This window comes from Brachyhypopomus gauderio, chromosome 17 (assembly GCF_052324685.1).
Source record: "Brachyhypopomus gauderio isolate BG-103 chromosome 17, BGAUD_0.2, whole genome shotgun sequence".
NCBI classification, from domain to species: domain Eukaryota; kingdom Metazoa; phylum Chordata; class Actinopteri; order Gymnotiformes; family Hypopomidae; genus Brachyhypopomus; species Brachyhypopomus gauderio.
In genome coordinates this window covers 4163125-4174624 of record NC_135227.1, presented here as the reverse complement: position 1 = coordinate 4174624, position 11500 = coordinate 4163125, and the positions used below count along the sequence as shown (strand labels likewise).

General features: G+C 39.8%; 2 long non-coding RNA genes across 2 annotated transcripts; both read right to left on the bottom strand.

The window, feature by feature from the left end:
- Positions 1–1121: 1121 nt before the first annotated feature.
- LOC143481205 (uncharacterized) lies at positions 1122–6867 on the bottom strand. Its single transcript, XR_013121977.1, has 4 exons — positions 6765–6867; positions 5664–5732; positions 4671–5334; positions 1122–1463 (listed from the first exon to the last, which is right to left on the bottom strand). It is a non-coding gene; the product is annotated as an uncharacterized LOC143481205 (long non-coding RNA).
- A 1874-nt stretch (positions 6868–8741) lies between these two features.
- On the bottom strand, positions 8742–10491 carry LOC143481212 (uncharacterized). Its single transcript, XR_013121982.1, has 4 exons — positions 10190–10491; positions 9911–10075; positions 9400–9496; positions 8742–8840 (listed from the first exon to the last, which is right to left on the bottom strand). It is a non-coding gene; the product is annotated as an uncharacterized LOC143481212 (long non-coding RNA).
- Positions 10492–11500: the final 1009 nt, after the last annotated feature.

The following is an 11500-nucleotide window of genomic DNA, read 5'->3' as shown; positions in this document are numbered from 1 at the left end:
GGACCTAATTTACATATTTTTTGCATAATTTACACACTTCCTATTTGATTAGTGGGGACCTTGCAACAATAGGATCATTACTAATGACATATTTATACCAAGAATTAGATACTGTAGTAGTACATCATTAATAACTCAGTTTTTTAAATTTAGCTTAAGCCCTATCCGGACGGGATTAGTTTCTCAGGGGGTCCTGGGGTAATTTTCTCTTTTACGGGGGGTCCTCTGTGATTTTAATCCCGTCCGGAACGAGCATGTCCGTGTTTTTCTCAGACGTCCTCAGAGAAAATTACAGGCGGAATTACCTACTGTTTTTCGCTGTACTCCGTGGTCGTCTGGTAATTTTAGTCCCGTCCGGATCCACATGTCTGAGTTTATACATGCAGACATCACCTCGCGTTTAATAAAACAGCTATATGTCCACTGCCACGCACCGTAGTTACACGTTGGGCGCGCGTTTTCACGGAGATCCACGTAAAGACAGCGGCGAGCGAAAATGGATTTACTGGATTTTTTAATGGATTTATTTTATTTTATTTAACGGATTTATTTAGCTATTTACATTCATTAGCGATTTTTTATAATGTGTTTTCTGTATTGGTTTAACAAAATAGCTTAACTTAAACGGAGATCTTAAATGCTGAACTGAACAGTAGTAAAGTTAAAAGTTAAAAAGGAATCATCAGAGTTGGCAGTGTGACATTATTAAACATGCTATCACGTGACAAGGCGATGTCATGTGACCGAGAAAGCCAAAAACTCGCGGGTCCTCCTGTTTTTTCAATTGCTGTCCGGATGCAAGAGTTTTATCACTGAGTACAAGGGTGAAATATTTTTCACAGACGTCCCCCTGAAAAACTAATCCCGTCCGGATAGGGCTTTTAGATTAGGTTTTTAGTTAATGTGCAAATGCACACCTCTAATCAGTCAGCCACCTAGCAGTTAAACACTACTATAATAAAACTACTAATTTAACACCATGACATTACACTTACAATTTAAATTGCAGTTTTAGTTCAACTTCATAAATAAATTCAACAAATCAAATAAAAAAAGAAACTCACATCAAGTTTAACTAAAAAAAGTTTTACTCAAAAAAAAAGTCACATGTTTCCTTTTTTTTGTTATTGGCAAAACTGAAACTGTTCAAATGAAAATAACCTTTATGAAAAATGCTAATCTTTTGATGGGACATGTCAAAATAAAATAAAAACTTCATACCATTTCACACTTCACACTACTTAAATTGTAATTTTCTTTTGTAGACTATAATATGATTATACACATAAAATTAACAATTCTGCCTGTTCCGGTTCTTTAGAGCTTCTGGTTCTGCTCTCAAACATTTCTCACAGTCACTCTTTGCTGGTACAATACAAGATTTGATTAACCGATTCATGTGGCTTTCCACTGCCTTCCACTGCCTGTTGCTGCCAGGGTGTTTTCTTCTAGACAGCTTTGCCCTAAAGTGGTCAGAAAAACAGATTTGAAACTGAAATGATTAGGAAGAGTGTGCTGGAATTTCCATCTTATATTAGTATATTCATAATTTGCTACTAAACAATATAATAATAACAATTTGCTGTTAAACATTTTTTTTAAACCTCATAAGCACCTCATTTGTGTTTTTGCCACTTTTTTGCCAGTTTTGTAACAAAACACTCAAACCTGGGACTGATGGAAACATCTAAAAAAGAGAAATGTCATGGCAAAAAACACATTTTGTCAGGCCTGTGAAGAAACAACACTTGGACACAGGAAAGTGAAAAAGAGAAAATAAGAAATACTTTATTGCAACCACACAGGGTACCAACAAAGGAGTTGCCTCAAGAACAACTGGCTTGCTCCTCTTTGTAGTCCCTTTTATCCTCATCCAAAAAGTGAAAGTGACCAATCATATCACTTTGTTTTTAGTCTACACCTTTTCTGAGAGTTTCCATTATATAACCTATTGGGTTTACCATTGTCCTTAAATGTGATGCCACCTTTTTTGGAAAACATAGGACCTCCCATAAGCCTTATTGGCTTCTTAGGGTCCATCCTTTAAGCTTCATTGGTTATGGGTATCCCCCCTTCACACACTGGGATATGTATATGTATGATATATATTACGCCCATCTCCATATACAGTAGCATATGGGCTTTTCCTAGAAAAAACCCAAGATTTATGACCATTACATCATACACTGCTAAGAAAATGTCTGGTTTAAGAGCTCACATGGTTATTGTGATTTAATGGTTGGTTTAATGAGCAGAGCAATTGAGAGATTTGCAACTTGTTGAGGAAAAAAGTATGAATGGGATACTGGCATCTGCCTTTCATTTCTCTCAGGAGGAGGCAGTGTCTCTACTGCAAATGATTCTATACAAATATTTTTTACAAAGACATTTCATATGTACTGTAATGCTGAATACACAATTGGTGCATCACTGGAATTAATCAGTGCATTAACTTGTAACATTTGTAAAAATAGAATGAGGAAAAAGTTTACTGTACATAAGATCTATATATTACTGAACTGTTGAATTTATGTATATTTGTCACGTTATGGTCCTCGACCCCTCCCTTTTGGGCGTGTGTTTATGTTGTCTGCGTCTACTCGTCTGCATCTGTGGATCTCCGTGGGTGTGGTTACGTCTTGTGATCATCCGTCTCACCTGTGGCTCATCTCGTCATCACGTGGGGTGTATGTGGTTTGTCTATTTATTGTGCGTTCGCGCAGTGTCCTGTGCTCATTGTTGTTTGAGTCTACGTGTCGCTAGATGTGTGTGGTATACGTGCGCTGTCTGCACTTTTTGTGAATAAACGTAACGTTCGTGCAAAAGGAAATAGGACTCCGTGCCTCGTCCTTGCCTGTGCACCCAACGTCACAGAACAACGAGCCGAAGATGCCAGCCTATGCCACCAGGGCCAAGAAGGGGAAGAGGCCCAGCAGGCACCACCACGCCTCTTCCCCTGCCCAGCATCGCAAGGCCACGGTGACTCCCGAGATGATGCAGCAGGACCCTGTATGTGCGCTCATGCTGCATCAGGCTCAGGAGACCTCCACCGTGGAGATGGCGGACTATTATCGCGAAGCCGCAGAACGGATGTGGAGGGAGCGACACCCCTCTCCTTCCCGAGACCTCTCGCCACTGAGGTTGGGTGTCGCCGAGCTCTGCTCTACCACTAAGACCCCGGAGAGTGAGCTCGAGGACGAGGAATCGGAAGGCGAGGAGGAGGAAGAAGGCGAGGACTATCCCCCCTTCGTGTGCTCCGCCCCCACCGTAGATTACGGTGAGGAGGAAGAAGAGGAGGAGGACCATCCTCTTTCCGTGTGCTCGGGTGGCTCAGAGTGCATGGACAGTGAGCTATACATGGAGGAGGAAGAGAGTCCGCCCCCCTCGGAGCACTCCGCCGGGACCGTGAAGGGGAGGAACAGTCCTGAGGTGGGCGTTTCCCCTGAATACTTTGAGGCAAGCGCTATGGACTACTCCCGGGGTGAGAGCCCGGTAGAGCCCATGAGCTGGTGCCTTGGCAGTGAGGGGGAGATGGAGATCGAGGACAACGTCCCCACTGCCAGGTCCGGAGGGCGGTCACCAGGAGAAGGGGAGATGCCCTGGAGTGGTTCACGAGAGAGAGAGAGAGAGAGAGAGAGAGAGAGAGAGAGAGAGGGTCGGCTGAACTACCATGCGGCATGCCCCCCAAGGGCTCCCAAAGAAGCCAGTAGCGTGCTCACAGAGAGGGCTGCAGGAGTATCCGCCAGCCACACCGCACCCAGTGGAGGGTTTGCAGCGAGGGTGGGGAGAAGACCGCCCACCGCAGCGCCTGCAGCTCCTGGGTTCTCCCCACTGGCAGCTCTCCTCCAGGTGCGAAGCCTGGCTCTGTTTACATGTCTGTCTGTCCTTGTGTTCGTGTTTATCCCCGTGTGTTTACCGAATCCCCTTTTCCCTCTCGTGCCTCTGTGTGTGAATGTTCCTGTTTGTGTGTTCGTGAATGTCCCAGTGTGTCTGTCTAACGTGTTTTCCCTGGTCTTCCCAGGGAGGGTGTTCTAGGCTGTTCGTGGCGGACTCTACACCGAGGGTGGTCATCTCCCAGACGCAGGACTGAGCGCTTCAGATCCGCCCATCGACGTGGGTTCGAGGCATTTAGTCCTGTTGGCACCCCGGGACGGGTAGTGCCCTTGGTGGGGGAGTCTGTCACGTTACGGTCCCCGACCCCTCCCTTTTGGGCGTGTGTTTATGTTGTCTGCGTCTACTCGTCTGCGTCTGTGGATCTCCGTGGGTGCGGTTACGTCTAGTGTTCATCTGTCTCACCTGTGGCTCGTCTCGTCATCACGTGAGGTGTATGTGGTTTGTCTATTTAATGTGCGTTCGCGCAGTGTCCTGTGCTCGTCGTTGTTTGAGTCTACGTGTCGCTAGATGTGTGTGTGTTATTTTGTTATTGACATTGTACCTTCCAGTCAATAAATATGTATGCCCCTAATGATATGCACATTCTATGTACACACAATGTAATGACAAGAAATGATCCCACAAACTGTCTCCCATACAGACATTAGGTAGCTATTTATCTAACAAACTACATAGTGCTGAAACTCTTTTACACGCTGGGACTTCACTGAAAGCAAGAAAGTTAAAATAGTACAAAAGATGTAGTACTTCAAAAGTACATGTAAATCCATACATACCATCAACAGCAGAAGAAGAGATGACTATGGTGTAATTTATGTTGACTGACTTGTTCTTCTGTTCCATTGACATTAGATGTAATGATGCTGTGACTGTCAAAGGTCATATTGTCTGAAGTTGTGGTGTCACAGACAGGAAATCTCATTGAGGCAGAAACATCTAGCACAGGGGTAATCAACTATATTGTTCCGCGGGCCAAATTTGGCAGATAGCTCTGACCAGCGGTCCGGGGGACGGGATGGGGGGTGGCGAACGTAAGTTGTTGTGTGGGGGGTTTGGCGAACGTAACACTCGTGACGGAGTGTTTTTTTCAATAGAGCTGAAATAAATGCTCCGGTTTAAAATTAATTCTCCCGTCAAAATTAAGAAATATTTTTAACAATTTATTCTGGGTCCGGATGGGATGGCATTTGGGTCCGTATCCAGTTAATCAGGAATGAGATTGGGTCCGGACAGGACTGCGTTCGGGTCCGGATCCGGACCGCGGTCCGCCTGTTGGTGACCTCTGATCTAGCATATTAACAGACTGATGTTTTGTCCTTGGTCTGAGTACAGTGCTGGTTTCACTGTCATTTTCAGAAGTGGTATCTGCAATATAATCTTCTGCACTCTCTGATGAAGTGTCAAATGATTCACCAGTCTTCCGAGATCCACATCTTCCATCTAAAAAAGGAATATGTAATATGCTTATAATAAAGTAAATTGCAGAGATGTAAAAACTGATCAGTATATTGAACAAGTCTGAAAGCACAACATTTCACATTATTATGTTCATTATTATTCATTATTCATCATTCATTATTGTTACTACATTATTATGAACTGAATAGTTTTAGATTTTACATTGTAGTCAGACCTGACAAGTACTGTTCTCTTGTCATTTAGAGACCATACGTCATTTAGAGGCTCTTGTCATTTAAAGAACATAATCCAATGAATAATTGACAAAAAATAATTTAACTAAGTTTGTTTCCCACGTAATCGCAACGTACCATGATACTTTTCTTTCTTCTTAATCTTGGAATAAAAATCTCATTGTCATTTTGAAACTCTGTTGCAATCTATAAATAAAAGCAATAGAAACATGGTATTGAATGTTTCACATGAAATTAAACAAAAACAGCTGAACAGACTTTTGAAAAAAGACTTAAACACTTCATGTTCATGATAAAACACAATATTACAGTTCCTTGTGTGAGCCAGTTAAGTCTAAATTTTTTTTCGTACAATTCTTCAGAATGTTACTCTGATGCATATGGTGCACAGCATGTAAGTAGACTGAAAAATATTCCTCTACCTCTTCAAAATGTAATTTTTCCCAGCACACAGATTCTACTCAGTTAATGAAAGGGGATTTTATGAAATCTTAAAGAAAAAAAGATTGCCTGCCCAACCAAATACTACCTGTGCTCACACATCTTGAATACATGAGGTTTGGTGGGAACAATTCACACACAGTATTATAGTTCCTAGTGGGGACCCGTTTTGCCCAATGTTTCTACACACTTCAGTGTAGAAAGTGTGCTGTGGGGACATCGTGAGTGTCCAGAAAAGAGTGATAATTAACCAAGAAAAAAATCCCTGTGAAAAAACATTCTGCCCTAAATATATGCAAATACACCAATCACTTGTTCAGATGAGAACAAAATTCTAATTCATAATATATTTCAGCCTGCCCAACCAAATTCTGCCTGCATTCACACATCTTGAATACATCAGGCTTTGTGGGGACATTTCACACAAAGTATTACAGTTCCTTGTGGGGACTTGTTTTGCCCAATTTTTCAACACAGTTTCCACAGAGATTTACACTTTCTACTGCAGTGTAGAACGTGTGTTGTGGGGACGCCGTCAGTGTCTAGAAAAGAGTGATAATTAACCAAGAAAGAAATCACTGTGAAGGTTAAATTCTGCCCTAAACATCCCTCTACTGCCACACTTGAAGATGCATTACATTCAAATGTTTGGTGTAATGATTTATACTAAATTACCACCATAAAAGTCTTCCTTCATCCTTTTAAAGAACCTGAAACACAAAAATATGACAAAGAAAGACTGCAGAGTTAAACTTGAAGTGGCAAACACAATTTTACCTGTTCATAAGTGTTGATTGGGTGAGCGCAATCATCGTTCTGGTTCTTTGGAAGGAGGGAAGGATGCAAATTATTCATCATGAACCGTGATGCTGGTCATCTGAAAAACATATTGCACATGTACAACACTTTAGAATAGAAACTAAACTATAAAATTGATATAAATGCTGCATAACACGTAAATAGATTGATCACTTGTTCAAATGAGAAAAAATCCTAATTCATAGTAAATTTCAGCCTGTCCAACCAAATTCTGCCTGCATTCACACATCTTGAATACATCAGGCTTTGTGGGGACATTTCACACAAGGTATTACAGTTCCTTGTAGGGACTCATTTTGCCCAATTTTTCAACACAGTTTCCACAGAGATTTACACTTTCTACTGCAGTGTAGAACGTGTGTTGTGGGGACGCCGTCAGTGTCTAGAAAAGAGTGATAATTAACCAAGAAAGAAATCCCTGTGAAGGTTAAATTCTGCCCTAAACATCCCTCTACTGCCACACTTGAAGATGCATTACATTCAAATGTTTGGTGTAATGATTTATACTAAATTACCACCACAAAAGTCTTCCTTCATCCTTTTAAAGAACCTGAAACACAAAAATATGACAAAGAAAGACTGCAGAGTTAAACTTGAAGTGGCAAACACAATTTTACCTGTTCATAAGTGTTATTGGGTGAGTGCAATCATCGTTCTGGTTCTTTGGAAGGAGGGAAGGATGCAAATTATTCATCATGAACCGTGATGCTGGTCATCTGAAAAACACATTGCACATGTACAACACTTTAGAATAGAAACTAAACTATAAAATTGATATAAATGCTGCATAACATCTAAATAGATTGATCACTTGTTCAAATGAGAAAAAATCCTAATTCATAGTAAATTTCAGCCTGTCCAACCAAATTCTGCCTGCATTCACACATCTTGAATACATCAGGCTTTGTGGGGACATTTCACACAAGGTATTACAGTTCCTTGTGGGGACTCGTTTTGCCCAATTTTTCAACACAGTTTCCACAGAGATTTACACTTTCTACTGCAGTGTAGAACGTGTGTTGTGGGGACGCCGTCAGTGTCTAGAAAAGAGTGATAATTAACCAAGAAAGAAATCCCTGTGAACGTTAAATTCTGCCCTAAACATCCCTCTACTGCCACACTTGAAGATGCATTACATTCAAATGTTTGGTGTAATGATTTATACTAAATTACCACCACAAAAGTCTTCCTTCATCCTTTTAAAGAACCTGAAACACAAAAATATGACAAAGAAAGACTGCAGAGTTAAACTTGAAGTGGCAAACACAATTTTACCTGTTCATAAGTGTTGATTGGGTGAGCGCAATCATCGTTTTGGTTCTTTGGAAGGAGGGAAGGATGCAAATTATTCATCATCAACCGTGATGCTGGTCATCTGAAAAACAGATTGCATATGTACAACACTTTAGAATATGAAACTAAACTATAAATTTGATATAAATGCTGCATAACACGTAAATAGATTGATCACTTGTTCAAATGAGAAAAAATCCTAATTCATAGTAAATTTCAGCCTGTCCAACCAAATTCTGCCTGCATTCACACATCTTGAATACATCAGGCTTTGTGGGGACATTTCACACAAGGTATTACAGTTCCTTGTGGGGACTCGTTTTGCCCAATTTTTCAACACAGTTTCCACAGAGATTTACACTTTCTACTGCAGTGTAGAACGTGTGTTGTGGGGACGCCGTCAGTGTCTAGAAAAGAGTGATAATTAACCAAGAAAAAAATCCCTGTGAAGGTTAAATTCTGCCCTAAACATCCCTCTACTGCCACACTTGAAGATGCATTACATTCAAATGTTTGGTGTAATGATTTATACTAAATTATCACCACAAAAGTCTTCCTTCATCCTTTTAAAGAACCTGAAACACAAAAATATGACAAAGAAAGACTGCAGAGTTAAACTTGAAGTGGCAAACACAATTTTACCTGTTCATAAGTGTTATTGGGTGAGTGCAATCATCGTTCTGGTTCTTTGGAAGGAGGGAAGGATGCAAATTATTCATCATGAACCGTGATGCTGGTCATCTGAAAAACACATTGCACATGTACAACACTTTAGAATAGAAACTAAACTATAAAATTGATATAAATGCTGCATAACATCTAAATAGATTGATCACTTGTTCAAATGAGAAAAAATCCTAATTCATAGTAAATTTCAGCCTGTCCAACCAAATTCTGCCTGCATTCACACATCTTGAATACATCAGGCTTTGTGGGGACATTTCACACAAGGTATTACAGTTCCTTGTGGGGACTCGTTTTGCCCAATTTTTCAACACAGTTTCCACAGAGATTTACACGTTCTACTGCAGTGTAGAACGTGTGTTGTGGGGACGCCGTCAGTGTCCAGAAAAGAGTGATAATTAACCAAGAAAGAAATCACTGTGAAGGTTAAATTTTGCCCTAAACATCCCTCTACTGCCACACTTGAAGATGCATTACATTCAAATGTTTGGTGTAATGATTTATACTAAATTGCCACCACAAAAGTCTTCCTTCATCCTTTTAAAGAACCTGAAACACAAAAATATGACAAAGAAAGACTGCAGAGTTAAACTTGAAGTGGCAAACACAATTTTACCTGTTCATAAGTGTTGATTGGGTGAGCGCAATCATCGTTCTGGTTCTTTGGAAGGAGGGAAGGATGCAAATTATTCATCAACCGTCATGCTGGTCATCTGAAAAACACATTGCATATGTACAACACTTTAGAATAGGAAACTAAACTATAAATTTGATATAAATGCTGCATAACATGTAAATAGATTGATCACTTGTTCAAATGAGAAAAAAATCCTAATTCATAGGTATATATTTCAGCCTATCCAACCAAATTCTGCCTGCATTTTAGAATATTATGTAAGCAAATGGTATTAAGTATTGAATCCAAATGGTCAAATTGATATTAATGGTACATAAAATGACCACTTGTTTAGACAAAAAATTTTAACAGCTTCTATTGACACTCAATGAAGGTGTGCTTCCTGAATAAAGATATTCAGGAAGATATATGGATGTAGTCCATTCAACTACAATCCTGTTATTTTCTACAACACTGAGCTATTTCGTATACTGTGTACTGTGCAACATACTTGGGTTGTCCATGGATGGTCTTCACCTCCATAGTCATCACTCCACAGGTGATTTCTTTTCCTTCTTTGTTATCATTAAGAGCAAACAAACAAAGGTGCGGGTTTCAATTAACATCGTCTTTTTCATCCTATAGTTTGGATATCTGTGCCATCAAAATGACCCGTCTTTTTCAGAGGAATCAATACATAAAAAAAAAGAGAAATACCAATATGAAAATATTTCCACAAAATCAAAGTTTAAATGTTCATCAATTATTGATTGTGTTAGTTGTTAACTACCTTTTATTTCATTGATGTGCTTCACCTCTAATTTGCATGAATTTTCATTTCGTTGATGTGCTTCACCATAATTTTGTCAGTCTTTGAACTAAAGCGATGAAATGGCATGCTCAAGGGGGCCATTTAAAACTGTAGAGAGAAATTTCAGCAAAACTTGGTTTGTATTGGATTCAGATACAATTTGGGACTTTGAACTTATTAGCTATATGATTATACAATCAAAAGCAAAGGAACTGGATATTTATGACTTCTCATTCTCTTAGACTAGTATCGCCACTGAAAATCCTTTGAATAGACGAGACTCAAATATAAATCAAATTAGTCAACTTAATATTGTGAGCTATTTAAAAAAATGTTGTAGCCTATAACTTCATATGAGTTGCTCACTTCACATGATGTAAACACACACCTTTTCTTTTTACTCTGCACTATGTCCATGGCATAGTCTATACACTATACAGTATGGTATTGTCCAGTGCTTGTCTTAACATGCCCATTGTTAACAGGGTTACTAACTACCAAACATAAAGGTGGTGTTTGCCACTGAAAGAGGTAGAGCACATAGCAAAGTCATGGTCCTGTGATAGGGAACTGATCTTGTGACCAGAGGGTCCTGGGTTCAATTCCCAGGCCTGAGGCCATGACTGAGGTGCCCTTGAGCAAGGCACCTAACCCCAACTGCTCCCTGGGCGCAGGGCTAGGGCTGCCTACCACTCTGGGCATGTGTGCACCACAGCCCCTTAGTAATCACTAGTGTGTGTGTGTGTGTGTGTGTGTATTCTAACTGCACAGATGGGTAAAAAGCGAAGGACAAATTTCGATTGTGGTGAAAAATCACAATTGACAAATATGGAACATTTACATTTTTACATTTACATTACACTTACACAGTTACCACTAAAATGATGCAGTAAACCTCCCTGCAGTTTATATTAAGTTAGCTCAATGTCTAAACTGTTTTACTCATTGTTTTAGGAACATTGACTAGCCAAATCATGTCCAGGTTTTATATTCCCTGGCTGTGACTGTATGCATGCTATAATTCTCAATATCTCACAATCACTCTATAAATATAGCATTTCATTGTTATTAGAATTTACGTGTACTACATTGTGGTGTATAGATAGACAAATATAGATAGATAGATAGATAGATAGATAGATAGATAGATAGATAGATAGATAGATAGATAGATAGATAGAGAGGTAGTATAAGAAATGTACAAAGATTCAAGCCTGCTGTTTAGATCACAAACAAGCAGAAACACAAATGCTTCTATCAAATGTTTCTAACACAAATATAGATAGAGAT